General features: G+C 44.3%; 1 protein-coding gene across 1 annotated transcript in view; it reads right to left on the bottom strand.

The window, feature by feature from the left end:
- sec23a (Sec23 homolog A, coat complex II component) overlaps positions 1-17,526 on the bottom strand; it is a 132,851-nt gene that overhangs the window by 9,940 nt on the left and 105,385 nt on the right. The window lies entirely within an intron of this gene.

Below are 17,526 nucleotides of genomic sequence, written 5' to 3'. Positions count from 1 at the left end.
GCCAACTGAAAGAGCTGGGTACAGGGAAAACCACACAATGGAAAGTTTGTTAAATAATTTGCCCCGGCAAAGCTGGGTCACTGTTCTGCACAGTAAAATGAGTTTTTCTAAAGCTGTATGCAATGATCTGGTTAAGTTATAAATATCAGTAAAATGTTAGCAGTTTCATCAGAGATCAGACTGCAAAACTGTAAATTACATAACAAATAAGAAAATGTATGAGTGGTTGTCAGGCAGTAATCACAATGCCCTACAATGCAAGAGGCAAGATTAAATGGTTAACAACAGTCATATAAAGTAGATATTTACTGGTTTTGAAATAATTCTCTGAGTATGTCATCCATATATGTGGTTTCAGTTTTACACAAGTTTTATTTGGCTTTTGTGCTTGGCAGCAGCTGCTCACATTGGGCCCAAGTTTCAGGCCATGCCTAAAACGGCGCAGCCCGGACCTGGACACCTGTTTTTCGCGCCACAAAGTGCGCCTAAAAAAAAACTCACCTATTCTCCGGCTCCCTGCAGGTCCTCTGGAGCTGGGCGCGGCGTAGCACGAGCTGTGGGGGGCGGAGCGAGGTCCCTGCGCTGAAAACAGTGCCGGGACCTCTGCACATGCGCGCTACAGTGGACGCGCATGTGCAGTAGCTCCAGGCGGCCAAAACTGTGGGAGGGGCCCGAAGCACGCAGCCCCTAGCCCTGGCCAAATGGCCTCACTGGGGCTGCGTGGATAAGGCTCACCTCCCACCTGACCCGACTTGACTCCCGCTCTCCCCACCCCGGCGACCCGACCTCCGCCCCTCCCGGTGACCCGACCCGACCTCCGCTCACCTCACCGCCCCCCCCCACCCCCCCCGGCGACCCGACCTCCGCTCCCCCCCCTCCGCGACTCTCTCTCTCTCTCTCCGCTCCCCCCCCCACCCCCGCGACTCTCTCCTCTCTTCCCCCCCCCCCCCCACCCGAGACCACCTACCTGTAAATCCAGCCCGAAGTCTTGGGCCCGGCCCTTCAGCCTCCTTCTCTCCCTCCCTCTCCTTCCCGCCCTCCTCTCTCTCTCCTTCCCTCCGGCCCGACCTTTCAGCCTCCTTCTCTCCCTCCCTCTCCTCTCCTCTCCTCTCCTCTCCTCTCCTCTCCTCTCCTCTCCTCTCCTCTCCATCCCTTCCTTCCCCTCCCCCCTCCCCCCTTTCCCCCTCCTCCCCACCTTCCCCTCTCCACCCTCCCCACCCCACCCAACATCCCCCTCTCCTCCACCACCTCCCTCTCCCCCCCCCTCCCTCAGCTGTCAGAAACACAGACACTGACAGACAGAGAGTTGAGAGACACACACACAGACAGACAGATAGAGACACTGACAGAGACACACTGGGGGGGCCATCCCAGCACGCTGTTGGAGGACTCCCGGTGCTGCAGTCGGTAAGTAGAAAATGTTTTATTTATTGATTTTTTAATTTTTTTTATTTTTTATTAATTTTTTTTTGGATTGATTTATTGGTTGATTTATTAATGTATTTATCATTTATTATTGATGATGGCTCTTTATTTGTAAAACTGAAGTGTTTAATGTTTGTAAACTTCCCTTTAAACACCTCCCCCCACCATTCCCTACGCCTGATTTTCTAAGTGTAGACAAGGTTTTTCTGAGCATACAAAAATCTACACTGACTCCATTCTAAGTTAGTTTGGAGTATGTTTTCACTGCCTAAACTTTAAAAACGGACACGCCCCCTTTTGAAAAAAAAATCTGTTCCAAACAAACTGTTCTAACTGACGAGAACTGGAGCAAACTAAATGCCGAGAATTGCAATTTCTAAGATACTCCATTCTAAGCCAGTTGCTCCAAAAAAACAGGAGCAACTCAGGCCGAAACTTGGTCCCCATGGATACCAACTATCCTGAGATCTCACATCTTTGAGGGCATCCATACCAAAGAATCAACAGTCACATCATTATTGCACATTTTTTGAGAAATAGCCTCAGTTAATGACCAAAAGATTCTACATGCAGGATAAGGAATAACATAATTTGTTTGAATTCAGTTTCCTACTTTAGATGCGATTAATGGCCATAATGGGACATTTTTAAAAAGGTGCATGCAAGCTGCATACTTGGGCACTTAGAAAATAATAATAGGATTGGACAGAGTCAACACAGGTTTATGAAAGGGAAATCATGTTTGACAAATCTGTTACAGATTTTTGAGGTTGTAATTAGCAAAATAGATAAGGTGGTGGGGGGGGAGGGAGGATCAGTGGATGTGGTTTATTTGGATTTTCAGAAGGCATTCGATAAGGTGCCACACAAGAGGTTATTGAACAAAATTAGGGCTCATGGGATTGGGGCTAATATACTAGCATGGATTGAGGATTGGTTAACAGACAGAAAACAGAGAGTAGGAATAAACGGGTCATTTTCGGGTTGGCAGGCTGTAACTAGTAGGGTGCTGCAAGGATCGGTGCTTGAGCTCCAACTATTCACAATCTATATCAATAATTTAGATGAAGAGACCAAATGTAATAGATCCAAGTTTGCTGATGATACAAAGCTAGATGGGAATGTAAGTTGTGAGGAGGATGCAAAGAGAGTACAAGGGGATATAGACAGGCTAAGTAAGTGGGCAAGAACATGACAAATGGAATCTTGGGCCCAAGTTTCCACATGATTTGCGCCTGATTTTTAGGAGCAACTGGTGGAGAACGGACTATCTTAGAAATCGCAATTTTTCACATTTTTTTTTCTGCAGTTCTAGTCAGTTAGAACAGTTTCACTTTGGAACAGAATTTTTTCTTCAAAAAGGGGGCGTGTCCGGCCACTGACGCCTGATTTGAAAGTTTCCACAGTGAAAACGTACTCCAAACTAACTTAGAATGGAGCAAGTGAAGATTTTTGTAGAACTGAAAAAACCTTGTCTACACATTAAAAAATCAGGCGCAGGTTACAAATTAGGTGTCCAGAACGAGGTGGGGGGGGAGAGGGGGGAGGAAGTCATTAAATTCTATAATAAATCCTTATTTATACTTCTACAAATAAATCCAACCTGAATAAAAATTTATAAGCAAAGATTAAATAAACCATCTTCCTACCTGTGTGAAAGTGCTTCAGCCAGGGAGAATGCTGCAGGAAGCCTCACCAGTTGAGGCAGCCGTTCGTTTCCACGGGGTGAGGGGGAGGAAGCCGTTCCAGACGGAGGGCGGGGGGAGGGAGGGAGCGCGGGCCCGACCGACCGACCAAACGCAGCGGGGGGGGGGGGGGGGGGGGGGGAGGGAGTGCGGGCCCGACCGACCGACCAAACGCAGCGGGGGGGGGGGAGGGAGTGCGGGCCCGACCGACCGACCAAACGCAGCGGGGGGGGGAGGAAGCCGTTCCCGACGGCGGGCGGGGGGGGAAGGAGACAGTGAGAAGGCTGCAGGAAGCCTCAGAAGTTGAGCAGCCATTCCCGACGGCAGGGGGGGGGGGAGGCAGGGAGAAGGCTGCAAGAAGCCTCAGTGCTGATCATGGGAGGGCAATGTGCTTTTATTAAAAAATTTTAAAAATGAAACAGCTACAAAGAACTACAAAAATGGGCGAGTGCCAATGTTTCCTTCACACTGCGCGTGTGCAAACGCTCCAACGCGCACGCGCAGGGTTGCCGGCAGGAAAAAAACTAATTTAAATGGTACCCGCCCCCTCCCACTTACAAAATCGGCGCGGGTGGTAGGCTCCGCCCCCTGGGCGCTGCGCCAGGCAGACATGGAGCTGCAGGGTGCTCCAGAATCGCGCGTTTTTTTTCCGGCGCCGTTTTCGCCGCGACAAACGGGTGCCCAGCTCGGAGGGACGCCTGTTTTTTATCGTGTGGAAACTTGGGTCCATAATGTGGAGAAGTGTGAAGTTATCCACTTTGGTAGGAAAAATAGAAAAGCAGAGTACTTTTTAAATGGTGAGAGATTGGGAAATGTTGGTGTTCATAGGGACCTGGGTAACCTTGTACATGAATCACTGAAAGTTAACATGCAGTTACAGCAAGCAATTAAGAAAGCAAAAGGTAAGGAGACCAAAACTTGCCATTGAGGTAGTGCAACAAAAGTTCACCAGACTGATTCCTGGGATGGGGGGGATTATCCTAAGAAGAAAGATTGAGTAACTAGGCCTAGAGTTTAGAAGAGTAAGAGATGATCTAATTGAAACATACAAAATTCTTACAGGGCTTGACAGAGTAAGTGCAGGGAGGATGTTTCCTCTGGCTGAGGAGCAGAGAACCAGGGGCCACAGTCTCAGAATAAGGGGTTGCCCTTTTAGGGCTGAGATGAGAAACTTCTTCACTCAGAGGGTGGTGAATCTTTGGAATTCTCTACCCCAAAGTGCTGTGGAAGCTCAGTCTTTGAATATAATCAAGACAGAGATCGATAGATTTTTGGATATTAAGGGAATCAAGGGATACGGGTATAGTGCAGGAAAGTGGAGTTGAGGTAGAAGATCTGCCATGATCTTATTGAATGGTGGAGCAGGCCCGAGGGGCCAAATGGCCTACTCCTGCTCCTAATTCTTATGTTCTTAGGTTCTTTCCAGAAATAAATTGCAAATATCCAGTATCGCAGTGATTTAATTGTATTAATAAATATATGTGTAGAAATTCAGAATGGCAAAGGTCACATACTAATAGTTAACAACCGTGCACTACATTGCTATGTGACACATTAACCGTTCACAGATGAACTTCTCTGATTGGAATTTCCTGTTGTTACAAAAGGCTAGGTTCAGGGTTAAGACTGAACAAAGATAGTAACAACTACATGGTCATCATGTTTCATTATGCTGGATCAGTGAATTTTAGCACATGTATGGTTGTAACCCAATGATAAGGCATGGGGCAATACTATTGTACAAGATACAAATTGCAACCAAGATGATACATGTCTATAAATTATCAGAAACAAAAGTTTAATAATAAAAAGGGCAACCTATTTTTGTTTGTGGTCTCCTGTAAACTGGTTGTGAGTGAGCTGGGTCATTCTGCTCTTTGGTGGCATGGATTGGGGTGATAGTGGCTGACTACTATTTCCATGGAAGTATGTTTGCCATCAAATGAAGAGGGCATTGAGATTTTTAACAAGTCTGTCAGGTTAACAACATTTTCAACTCACCCATACTTTGGGATAACTACTGGCTATGCAAAATAATACCAAAATAAAAGTACAACACTGTGAGAAAATGGCTTTCCATTTCCTATTCAATGGGACTAAACATCATTCAAGAGCAACAACAACTCAGAGAGTGCCTTTAATGTAGTAAAACAACCCAAGGCGCTTCACAGGGGCACTATCAAACACCGCGGCACATTAGGAGATATTGGGGCAGATGACTAAAAGCTTGGTCAAAGAGGTAGGTTTTAAGGCGCTTCTTAAAGGAGGAAAGAGAGGTAAAGAGGCAGAAAAGTTTAGGGAGGGAATTCCAGAGCTGAGGATCTTGGCAGCTGAAGGCATGGCTGCTAATGTTGGAGTGATTAAAATCGGGGATGCTCAAAAGGCCAGAATTGGAGGAGCGCAGGTATCTCGGAGGGTTGTGGGGCTGCAAGAGATTACAGAGCCATGGAGAGATTTGAAAACAAGGATGACAATTTTAAAATAAAGGTATTGCTTAACCCAGAGGCATTGTAGGTCAGTGAGCACGGGGGGGGGGGGGGGGGGGGGGGGGGTAGGATACCGGCAGCCAAGTTTTGGATGATCTCAAGTTTACAGCCAGGAATGCATTGAAATAGTCAAGTCTGGAGGAAACAAAGGCATGGATGAGGGCTTCAACAACAGATGAGCTGAGGCAGGGGTGGAGTTGGGCAACGTTCCAGAGGTGGAAATAGACGGTCTTAGTGATGGTGCGGATATGTAGTTGGAAGCTCATCTTGGGATCAAATATTACACAAGGTTGTGAACAGTCAGGGAGAGGGATAGAGAACAGAATTCAATTGCCCCACTAATTCACAAAAAAAAATCTGAATTATCCTATCTAGTTAAGAGACCTTTTTTTTTTAAATATAAAGAGAGTAGACTTTTAGTGAGCCAAAGTCCACATCTTAATTGATGAACAAGTATGCAGATTTTGCTCTAAGCATTCAATATACACAAAAATATTCTACCTCGATAACAGAAAATTAAGATCCCAGAATAATATGTTATAATAGCACATGCTCGTGATCAAAGCCAAACATGGGATAGCAATCATTGGGCAAAGTTTAATTACAAATCAGAAATTATGGCAATTCCATTCAAAATTAATTCTACTGCTGCAGATACTGCTAAACAACTGCAAACACAGGTTGTATTAAACTCTACGGTAGCTTTTTCTTAAACAACGATTTTTGAACTATTGTATGTAGCACATTCTTAATTACTAGCGGAGGATGCAGTGTATTATAGTAAAAGGTACCTCCCAAATATAAAAACCCATGTAACTCTAAAATGTGGTAACTGTAAAAAAAAGTTGTCATTGAATTTTTTCAACATCAAGCCATTTTCCACGGCAAAATTATGTGATCATAGGCAACAAACCTTCGATAGACCAACCTTTGATGTCCATGCAAAGAGTACTTATAGTGAGCAGCATTAAAGATTGTTTTACATATATATCACATTTTCAAGCTTTATTATGTTATAGCTGCAGAACAATATTAATTTAACAGTACATTACACAATACAAAATCTTCACTGAAACAATCTGCCTTATGCCTTATCTTTCAGGTTTGTTTTTAAGTCATGAGATGTGATCGTAAACATAATATAATTTAAATTAAAAATGGCAGGGCAAATAAAATCTCCCTGGGCAACTCAACCCAAGTACAGCTTGAGTATGGTAAGCATGAAAACTGTTTGCAGTTGATGAACATTTGCTGATAACGAATATCCACACAAATGATGTTATAGGTTGTTGATTATAAGCTACTAATGTTAGCACTATTAACATTAAATCACACGACCGTGGCCAGCTCATGAATAACATCAAAACTTGACTGGTTACTAGCTGTTCTAGGATTGAACACGTCTTTCTCCAAAATAATGTTGCCATTTATTTTTAAATGTTTTTGTTTGGTGTTGAGCTTTATCACGAGTCTCAGCCTAAATGTCATCAACATAATTATCCAGCAGGATATGCATAGCCAACAAAGCATGCTACTGTTTTTTCACAAATTATTTCACTACCACAAAAAAAACACAGAAAATAGTAAGCAATCACAACATAAGAACATAAGAAGTATGAGCTGGAGTAGGCCATTTGGCCCTTCGAGCCTGTTCCGCCAATCAACAAAATCATGACTGATCTTCTACCTCAACTCTGCCTTCCCACACTGCACTCTCCCGTTATCCCTTAAGTCCCTTCGCTCCCAAAAAAATATTGATCTCTGTCTTGAGTATATTCAATGACTGAGCATCCATAGCTCCCTGGGGTAGAGAATTCCAAAGATTCACAACCCTTTGAGTGAAAAAATGTCTCATCTCAGTCCAAAATGGCCAACCCTTTATTTTGAGACTGCGACCTTGTGTTCTAGATTCCCCAGCCAGTGGAAACATCTTCTCAGCATTAACCCTGTCAAGCCCCTTAAGAATTTTGTCTGCTCAATCTCTGCTCATAGGGCAATCCCCTCATCCCAGGAACCAGTCTAGTGAACCTTCTTTGCATTTCATCTAAGGCAAGTATATCTTTCCTTAGGTAAGGTGACCAGACCTATACACAGTACTCCAAGTGTGGCCTCACCAATGCCATGTATAATTGCAGTAAGACTTCTTTACTTTTATACTCTAATCCCTTTGTCACAAAAGCTAACATACCATTTGCTTTCCTAATTGCTTGCTGTAGCCTGCATGTTAACTTTCTGTAATTCATGTACAAGGGGACACAAGTCCCTCTGAATGCAAACATCTGCCAGTCTTTCACCATTCAAAAAATATTCAGCTTTTTTGTTTTTCCTACCAAAGTGGATAACTTCACACTTCTCCACTTTGTATTCCATTTGCCATATTTTTGCCCACTCAGGTCAACCTGTCTATATCTCTCCACAGCCTCTTTGCGTCCTCCGCAGCTTACTTTCCCACCTAACTTTGTATCATCAGCAAACTTGGATATGTTACACTCAGTCCCTTCATCCAAGTCATTAATATAGATTGTAAATAGCTGAGGCCCCAGCACTGATCCTTGCAGTACCCTGCTAGTTACAGCCGACCAACCTGAAAAAGTCCCGTTTATTCCTACTCTTCGTTTTCTGTCCATTGACCAATCCTCAATCCATGCCAATATATTACCCCCGATCCCATGAGGCCTAATTTTGTGTAATAACCTCTTGTATGGCACCTTATCGAACGCTTTTTGAAAATCCAAATACATTACATTCACTGGTTCCCCCTTATTCATCCTACTAGTTACATCTTCAAAACACTCGAACAGATTTGTCAAACACAATTTCCCTTTCATAAAGCCATGTGGACTCTGCGAAGCATATTATGATTTTTTAAGTGCTCTGTTACCATGTCCCTAAAAATAAATTCTAGCATTTTAACCACTACTGATGTCAGGCTAACTGGCCTATATAGTTGCCCGTCTTTTCTCTTCCTCCTTTCTTAAATAGCGGGGTTATGTTTGCTACCTTCCAATCCTTGGAGACTGTTCTAGAATCTAGGGAATTCCTAAAGATTAATACCAGTGTATCCACTACCTCTGTAGCTACCTCTTTTAAAACCCTCAGATGCAGGTCGTCAGGTCTAGGAGATTTGTTGCCACTTAGTCCCATTAATTTCTCCAGTACAATGGGCCCAAAATTGCACATTGCCGTTTTTTGATGTTACTTCAGATTAATGGCCGTTTTAAAAATCTGAAATAACGCCAAAAAAGTCCAAAGTTTCACCAAAATTGTTTTTGAATTTGGCGCAGGGCAGGAAAACCTTTGGTTTTCAGTGTGGAGCTAATTGTTGGCACCGAAAACATGAGACCCGTTCTCTGCGCATGCCCAAACATTTAAGTTTCCAGGGTAACATGAGGCACAATGGGAGGGAAGGAGCTCGCTCTCTCCAGTTCCCAGAGGAAGGAAATGTGGGCTGCTTTTATATAATTGTGTAGAGTTGGCTTTACTCTGTAGCTAACCCATGCTGTACCTGCCCTGGGAGTGTTTTGATGCTGAGCGTTTCAACGGCTCGCAAAGGCCCGCCGCAGCCGCCCCTATCCCTGGCCAAATGGCCCACCAAGTGTTTTATCACAGTAAATATTGTCCTAAAAATAAAATAACTTTCTTTTATAATGAAGTCATTCGAAGAAAATATTGCATCATTACATTCAATAGGAACATAATAAATACAGATCAACACAACAAATCAAGATGACATCGGCAATGCCGATTTTGATCGGACTCCGACTCGGTATAGTAAAGTTTTAAAAAAGTGGTCCTCAGCACTATCCTTAAAAAAAATCCTTATTGGTGAAACTCGCAAAAACAGGCAAAAATGGCGTTTGGGGTGGGTTTGATCCAGAGTGACGTGAGAAAAACGGTACTTTAAAAAAACGGCTGTTATCTGTTAAGGACGGCGTTATACCATTGGCGAAACTTGCAAAATTAAATTAGCTCCAAAAAAAATGGAGCTAAATGGTACCGATATTTGAGCCCTATATCTTTACTTATACTGATTTCTTTAAGTTCCTCATTCTCTCCAGACCCTTGGTTCCCCATTATTTCCAGGATATTTTTTGTGTCTTCTATCGTGAAGACAGATACAAAATATTTGTTTAATGTCTGCCATTTCCTTATTGTCCATTATAATTTCTCCTGTCTCTGCCTCTAATGAGCCCACGTTTAGTTTCATTAATTTCTTCCTATTTACATACCTATAGAAACGTTTACAATCTGTTTTTATTTTCTTGCTAATTTCCTCTAATATTCATTTTTCTCTTTCCTTATCATTTTCTTGGCTCTTCTTTGCTGAATTCTAAAACCCTCCCAATCCTCAGGCTTACTACTCTTTTTGGCAACATTATAAGCCTGTTCCTTTGATCTAAGACTATCTTTATCTTCTCTTGTTAGCCACGGTTGGACCATTTTTCCCGTGGGATTTTTGTGCCTTGAAGGAATGTATATTTGTTGTAAATGATGTATTAATTCTTTAAATGCTAGCCATTGCTCGTCTACCATCATTCCTTTTAATGCAGTTTCCCAATCTACATGAGCTAATTCACCCCCTCATACCTATGCAGTTTGCTTCCATCATATTATGGTCACTCTTCCCTAAAGGTCCCTTTACAACAAGGTTATTTATTAAGCCTTTCTCATTGCTCCAGAGTAGATCTAAAATAGCCTGTTCCCTAGTTGGTTCCTTAACATACTGATCTAGAAAAGTAGCTTCTTAACCTCAGTAGTGGGTAAAATGATGGAATCAATTATTAAGGATGTCATAGCAGTGCATTTGGAAAAAGGTGACATGATAGGTCCAAGTCAGCATGGATTTGTGAAAGGGAAATCATGCATGACAAATCTTCTGGAATTTTTTGAGGATGTTTCCAGTAAAGTGACAAGGGAGAACCAGTTGATGTGGTATATTTGGACTTTCAGAAGGCTTTCGACAAGGTCCCACACAAGAGATTAATGTGCAAAGTTAAAGCACATGGGATTGGGGGTAGTGTGCTGACGTGGATTGAGAACTGGTTGTCAGACAGGAAGCAAAGAGTCGGAGTAAATGGGTACTTTTCAGAATGGCAGGCAGTGACTAGTTCTGTGCTGGGGCCCCAGCTGTTTACATTGTACATTAATGATTTAGACGAGGGGATTAAATGTAGTATCTCCAAATTTGCGGATGACACTAAGTTGGGTGGCAGTGTGAGCTGCGAGGAGGATGCTATGAGACTGCAGAGTGACTTGGATAGGTTAGGTGAGTGGGCAAATGCATAGCAGATGAAGTATAATGTGGATAAATGTGAGGTTATCCACTTTGGTGGTAAAAACAGAGAGACAGACTATTATCTGAATGGTGACAGATTAGGAAAAGGGGAAGTGCAACAAGACCTGGGTGTCATGGTACATCAGAATTTGAAGGTTGGCATGCAGGTACAGCAGGTGGTTAAGAAAGCAAATGGCATGTTGGCCTTCATAGCGAGAGGATTTGAGTACAGGGGCAGGGAGGTGTTGCTACAGTTGTACAGGGCCTTGGTGAGGCCACATCTGGAGTATTGTGTACAGTTTTGGTCTCCTAACTTGAGGAAGGACATTCTTGCTATTGAGGGAGTGCAGCGAAGATTCACCAGACTGATTCCCGGGATGGTGGGACTGACCTATCAAGAAAGACTGGATCAACTGGGCTTGTATTCACTGGAGTTCAGAAGAATGAGAGGGGACCTCATAGAAACGTTTAAAATTCTGACGGGTTTAGACAGGTTAGATGCAGGAAGAATATTCCCAATGTTGGGGAAGTCCAGAACCAGGGGTCACAGTCTAAGGATAAGGGGTAAGCCATTTAGGACCGAGATGAGGAGAAACTTCTTCACCCAGAGAGTGGTGAACCTGTGGAATTCTCTACCACAGAAAGTAGTTGAGGCCAATTCACTAAATATATTCAAAAGGGAGTTAGATGAAGTCCTTACTACTCGGGGGATCAAGGGGTATGACGAGAAAGCAGGAATGGGGTACTGAAGTTGCATGTTCAGCCATGAACTCATTGAATGGCGGTGCAGGCTGAAGGGGCTGAATGACCTACTCCTACACCTATTTTCTATGTTTCTATGTAACAGTTCCTGTTCTATAACTCCAAGTAGTCTATCTTTACCACTAAACTCTCCTCTGTGTAAAGAAATTTCTCCTAATCTCTTTCCTCACTCTCTTAGTAGTAGGTTTATATTGAAGATCATTCATTATTGACTCCCCGACCAGAAAAAATAATCTTTCCCTATTCACTTCAAAAACTTTTAAAAACATCTATTAAATCTCTTTTTAGCCTTCTCTCTTCCAGTGAAAATAATCTCAGTGTATTATGTCGCTTGCAATTCTGGTTTCCCAACCCTGGCATCTACGAGGTGAATCTATACTGAATACACTCTATTGGTTTCATTTCTTTTGTAAAATTGGGAGCCCCAAAATGCACGTGAGTCTTACCTGTGGGCCTAACCAATGTTTCGCATAAATTTATCATTAGTGCCTTTGCTAATACGCTAAGCCCCGATTTATAAAACCCCAAATTTTATTGGCTATCTAAAATAAACTATTCCCTACTTGGTTCCTGAACATAGTGATCTAGAAAACGAACGTGTATACATTCCATGAACTTGTCCTCCACACTGTTACTTCAAATTTGGTTTGCACAGTCTATATGTAGAATCAAGTCGCTCATGATTACCGTATTATCCTTGTTACATGCACCTCTAATTTCCTGATTTATACTGTGCCCTACATTACAATTACTGTTTGGGGGCCCAGAAACAACTCTCACCAATGTTTTCTGCCCCTTGCTGTTTCTTAGCTCCACCCAAACTGATTCTACTTCTTCATTTTCCGAGCTAAGATCCTTTCTCTCTACTGTCTTTATCTTATCCTTTATTATTACATAGGATTTGCAACACAGAAACAGGCCATTCGGCCCAACCAGTCCATGCCGGTGTTTATGCTTCACTCGAGCTTCCTCTCGTATTTGCTCACTTAATCAATCTATCAGCATAACCCTACATTCCCTTCTCCCTCATATGAGTGTCTAGCCTCCCCTTAAATGTATCTATCCTATTCACTTCAACCACTCCCCAGTAGCGAATTCCACATTCTCACCATTCTTTGGGTAAAGAAGTTTCTTCTGAATTCCCTATTGGATTTCTTGGTGACTATCTTGTATTGATGGCCTCTAGTTATGCTGTTCCCCACAAGTGGAAACATTCTCTCTGTATCCACTCTTATCAAAACCTTTCATAATTTTAAAGACCTCTATTAGGCCACCCCGCAGCCTTCTTTTTTCATCCTTTCCTGATATGTATACCCTCACATTTCTGGTATCATTCTTGTAAATTTTCTCTGCACCCTCTGTATGCAGTACTCCAAGTATGGTCTAACCAAGGTTTGATACAGGTTCAGCATAACTTCCCTACTTTTCAATTCAATGGGCTCAATTTTCCCCAATGCTGTTTTTTGGCATATTTGGTGCCTGACTATAGCAAAAAAAAGTTGAAAGTTTCCCCGTTTTAACTTGTGAATGTGACCCGGCACACTTTGACCTTAAGCTCTGTGGGTGGAGCCTAAGGTGTGCGCCAAAAAGATCGGGTTGCCAGGGTAACGAGGCACACACTGTGGGCTGAGGCTGGAAAGTGAAACATACAAGTCATTTTGGCCAGCTCACAGCAACCTGCACAAGCACCTTGCGCATTGCAGCTATTTAAGGCAGCAGCTTACCAACATGAAAATAGTAAAGAGTCTTTGTGCCAAAAGTCTATCTTTTAAACTGTATAAATTGGAAAGGCCCCTCTCTCCCCCTCCCACCGGTGCCCAGTGCCGCTCCTAGCCCAGGCCGAAAGGACTCCCCTCCCCCAGAGCCGCTCCTAGCCAAGGCCGAAAGGACTCCCCTCCCCCAGAGTCACTCCTAGCCCAGGCCGAAAGGCCTCCCCTCCCCCAGAGCTGCACCTAGCTCAGGCCGAAAGGCCTCCCCCTCCCCCAGAGCTGCTCTGTGCCCAGGCCGAAAGGCCTCCCCTCCCCCGGAGCTGGTGCCGCTCCTAGCCCTGACCGAAAGGATTCCCCTCTCCCAGAGTCACTCCTAGCCCTGACCGAAAGGACTCCCCTCCCCCGGAGCTGGTGCCGCTCCTAGCCCTGACCGAAAGGATTCCCCTCCCCCAGAGTCACTCCTAGCCCTGACCGAAAGGCCTCCCCTCCCCCAGAGCCGGTGCCGCTCCTAGCCCTGACCAAAAGGCCTCCCCTCCCCCAGAGCCGCTCCCAGCCGAGGCTGAAAGGCCTCCCCTCCCCCAGAGCTGCTCCCAGCCGAGGCCGAAAGGCCTCCCCTCCCCCAGAGCTGCTCCTAGCCCAGGCTGCCTCCCTCTCCCGGAGCCGGTGCCACTCCTAGCCCTGACCGAACGCCTGCCCACCACCACCCCCCACCCCCCCCCCCACCCCGTCTCTCTGACACTGTTGTCCCGGCCGTGGAACTGGATCTTCTGCACTGATTCTCTCACCTGCGCTGATATTGTTAACTGCCCAGAAGGTTTTTCAGAGCGGTCACATACGCCGTCTTAACAAAAATCGTAGTTGGCCAAACTTGCTTAAATGGCCAGAATTGGGTGGCAGGTTACGCCCCCACTAAGGTAAAAAAAATCGTAGCCTAAAAAACTCGTACCTGCCGCAGAAACTTTGGAGAAACTTGCAGATTTTAATTTACTCCCCCCAAAAAATGGCACAAATAATTGGGGAAAATTGAGCCCTATACCTCTAGAAATAAACCCTAGTGCTTGGTTTGCTTTTTATGAGCTAGCTAACCTGTGTCACAACTTTGTGATTTGTGTATTTGTTCTCCAAAATCCCTTTGTTCCTTTACCCCACCCAGACTCGCAGCCTCCAAGTATTAACTGACCTTCCTATTCTTCCTACCAAAATGTAATATCTCACATTTATCGGTGCTGAACTTCATTTATAATTATATGTCCATTCTGCACGTTTATTAATGCCCTCCTGTAATTTGTTGCATTCCTCCTCAATATTGACTATCGCCCCCAATTTGGTATCATCTGCAAATTTAGAAATTGTGTTTTTGATTCCAAAGCCTAAATCGTTAATATAAATTGTGAACAACAGTGGTCCCAGCACTGATACATGCTGACTATTCATTATTAGATTTTTGGTTTCTAGATGTTCTTCTATTTTCTCCTTTAGTAGAGATTTCATTACTTTTTCTCCCACTGACATTAAGCTTACTGGTCTATAATTCCCTGGACATATTCTATCCCCCTTCTTAAATATAGTCCTCTGACACTACACCTTTTTCTAACGAATTATTAAATATGTGTAGCAATGCCTCTGGTATCTCTACCTTAGATTCTTTTAAAATGTGTGGAGGCAATCCATCCAGGAGCAGGGGTTTTAATCCTCTTTGAGTTTGATTAGTCTATTTAATATATCCCCTCTTTTTGTTGGAAGTGAACTTCTCATTACTAATCATTACTCATCAAGGCTACCCCCACAATCCCCCCCGCCACTCTCCTTTCCCATTTTGCCTATCTCTTCTAAAAGTTAAGTATCCTGGAATATTTAGTTCCCAACTTTGATCACTTTGCAACCACGTCTCTGTAATGGCGATTAGATAAAACGTATTAATTTTCTATCTGCGCTATTAATTCATCTATTTTGTTACGAATGCTCCGTGCATTCAGATATAGTGCCTTTTTTTCCTGATGTCACCTTAGTCATTGATGCTCTATTACCTTTGTTATCCTCGCTGTCCCTTCCTGACCCACTCTGCTTATTTTTACCCAAAACTCTGCTCTGCTCTAGAGCCTTGACATTCATAGAAACATAGAAAATAGGTGCAGGAGTAGGCCATTCGGCCCCTTCGAGCCTGCACCGCCATTCAGTGCGTTCATGGCTGAACATGCAACTTTAGTGCCCCATTCCTGCTTTCTCGCCATACCCCTTGATCCCCCTAGTAATAAGGACTACATCTAACTCCTTTTTGAATATATTTAGTGAATTGGCCTCAACAACTTTCTGTGGTAGAGAATTCCACAGGTTCACCACTCTCTGGGTGAAGAAGTTTCTCCTCATCTCGGTCCTAAATGGCTTACCCCTTATCCTTAGACTGTGACCCCTGGTTCTGGACTTCCCCAACATTGGGAACATTCTTCCTGCATCTAACCTGTCCAAACCCATCAGAATTTTAAACGTTTCTATGAGATCCTCTCTCATTCTTCTGAACTCCAGTGAATACAAGCCCAGTTGGTACAGTCTTTCTTGATAGGTCAGTCCCGCCATCCCGGCAATCAGTCTGGTGAACCTTCGCTGCACTCCCTTCAATAGCAAGAATGTGTTTTCTCAAGTTAGGAGACCAAAACTGTACACAATACTCCAGGTGTGGCCTCACCAAGGCCCTGTACAACTGTAGTAACACCTCCCTGCCCCTATACTCAAATCCCCTCGCTATGAAGGCCAACATGCCATTTGCTTTCTTAACCGCCTGCTGTACCTGCATGCCAACCTTCAATGACTGATGTACCATGACACCCAGGTCTCATTGCACCTCCCCTTTTCCTAATCTGTCACCATTCAGATAATAGTCTGTCTCTCTGTTTTTACCGCCAAAGTGGATAACCTCACATTTATCCACATTATAATTCATCTGCCATGCATTTGCCCACTCACCTAACCTATCCAAGTCACTCTGCTGCTTTTAAATTTACTCTTTCCTGAATCCTCCCCCCCCCCTCCCTCCCCCCTTATTAGTTTAAAGCCCTGTCTACTGCCCTAGTTATTCGATTTGCCAGTAAACTGGTTCCAGTCCGGTTTAAGTGGAGCCTGTCTCAATGGAACAGCTTCCTCTTTCCCCAGTACTGGTGCCAGTGCCCCATGAAGCAAAACCCCTGCCTCCCACATCACTCTTTGAGCCCCACATTTAACCTTCTAATCCGCATATCCCTATGCCAATTGGTGTGTGGTTCAGGTAACAATCCAGAGATTATTACCTTTGAGATTGTGGTTTTTAAACTGGACCCCAATTCTTCAAACTCTCTCAGCAGAACCTCATTCCTAGCTCTCCCTATGATGTTGGTTCCATGACAATGGGATCGTCGCCTTCCCATTCCAAATTCTTCTCCAGCCACGAGATGTCTTTAACCCTGGCACCGGGCAGGCAACACAACCTTCAGAACTCCTGGTCGCGGCTGCAGAGAACAGTATCTATCCCCTTTGACTATACTGTCCCCTACCACAACTACATTCCCTTTCATTCCCCCCACTTGAACGGCCTCCTGCACCCTGGTGTCATGGTCAGCCTGCTCATCCAGCCTGCAGGCTTTTCCCTCATCCACACAGGCAGCAAAAACCTCACACCTGTTGGATAAAGACAAATGCTGAGGCTCCTCCAGCACTGCACCTGGGGTCCCCTTACTTGCCCGAGTTGCAGTTACTGTTCATGTCGGCCCAGTCGAGGAAGAGGTGTACGGGAGGGGCCCCGCTGAGGAGCTGTTTGGGCCGGCTGGCCCCATCATGGAGGAGGTGTTTGGGCGGGTCGGCGAGGAGACCCCGAGGTAAGGGCAGCGGGAGGCGAGGTGAGCGGCGGCGAGACGAGGCCCGAGGTCGGGCAGCGGCGGGGCCCCCAGGTCGGCGAGTCTGGATTTTGGAACATTTTACGGATTCCGGACAACCCTGCCACCAATCGGTCTGGAGTCCGGAACATTCCAGATTCTACAACTACAGATTCTCGACGCTGCACCTGTACCTTGTACGCTGTCCCCTCTTAATGAACAACTTGTTGTTTAAAATCATACAATTATATATATTCAAAGTGTTCTTTATTTTAAAAAAAAATCAATTTCTTGATTCATTCAGATTCATTCAGCAACTTATTTTAAGATTTCTTGTAATAT

Source organism: Pristiophorus japonicus, chromosome 4 (assembly GCF_044704955.1).
Source record: "Pristiophorus japonicus isolate sPriJap1 chromosome 4, sPriJap1.hap1, whole genome shotgun sequence".
NCBI classification, from domain to species: Eukaryota; Metazoa; Chordata; class Chondrichthyes; family Pristiophoridae; genus Pristiophorus; species Pristiophorus japonicus.
This window is presented reverse-complemented; position numbering and strand designations above follow the sequence as displayed.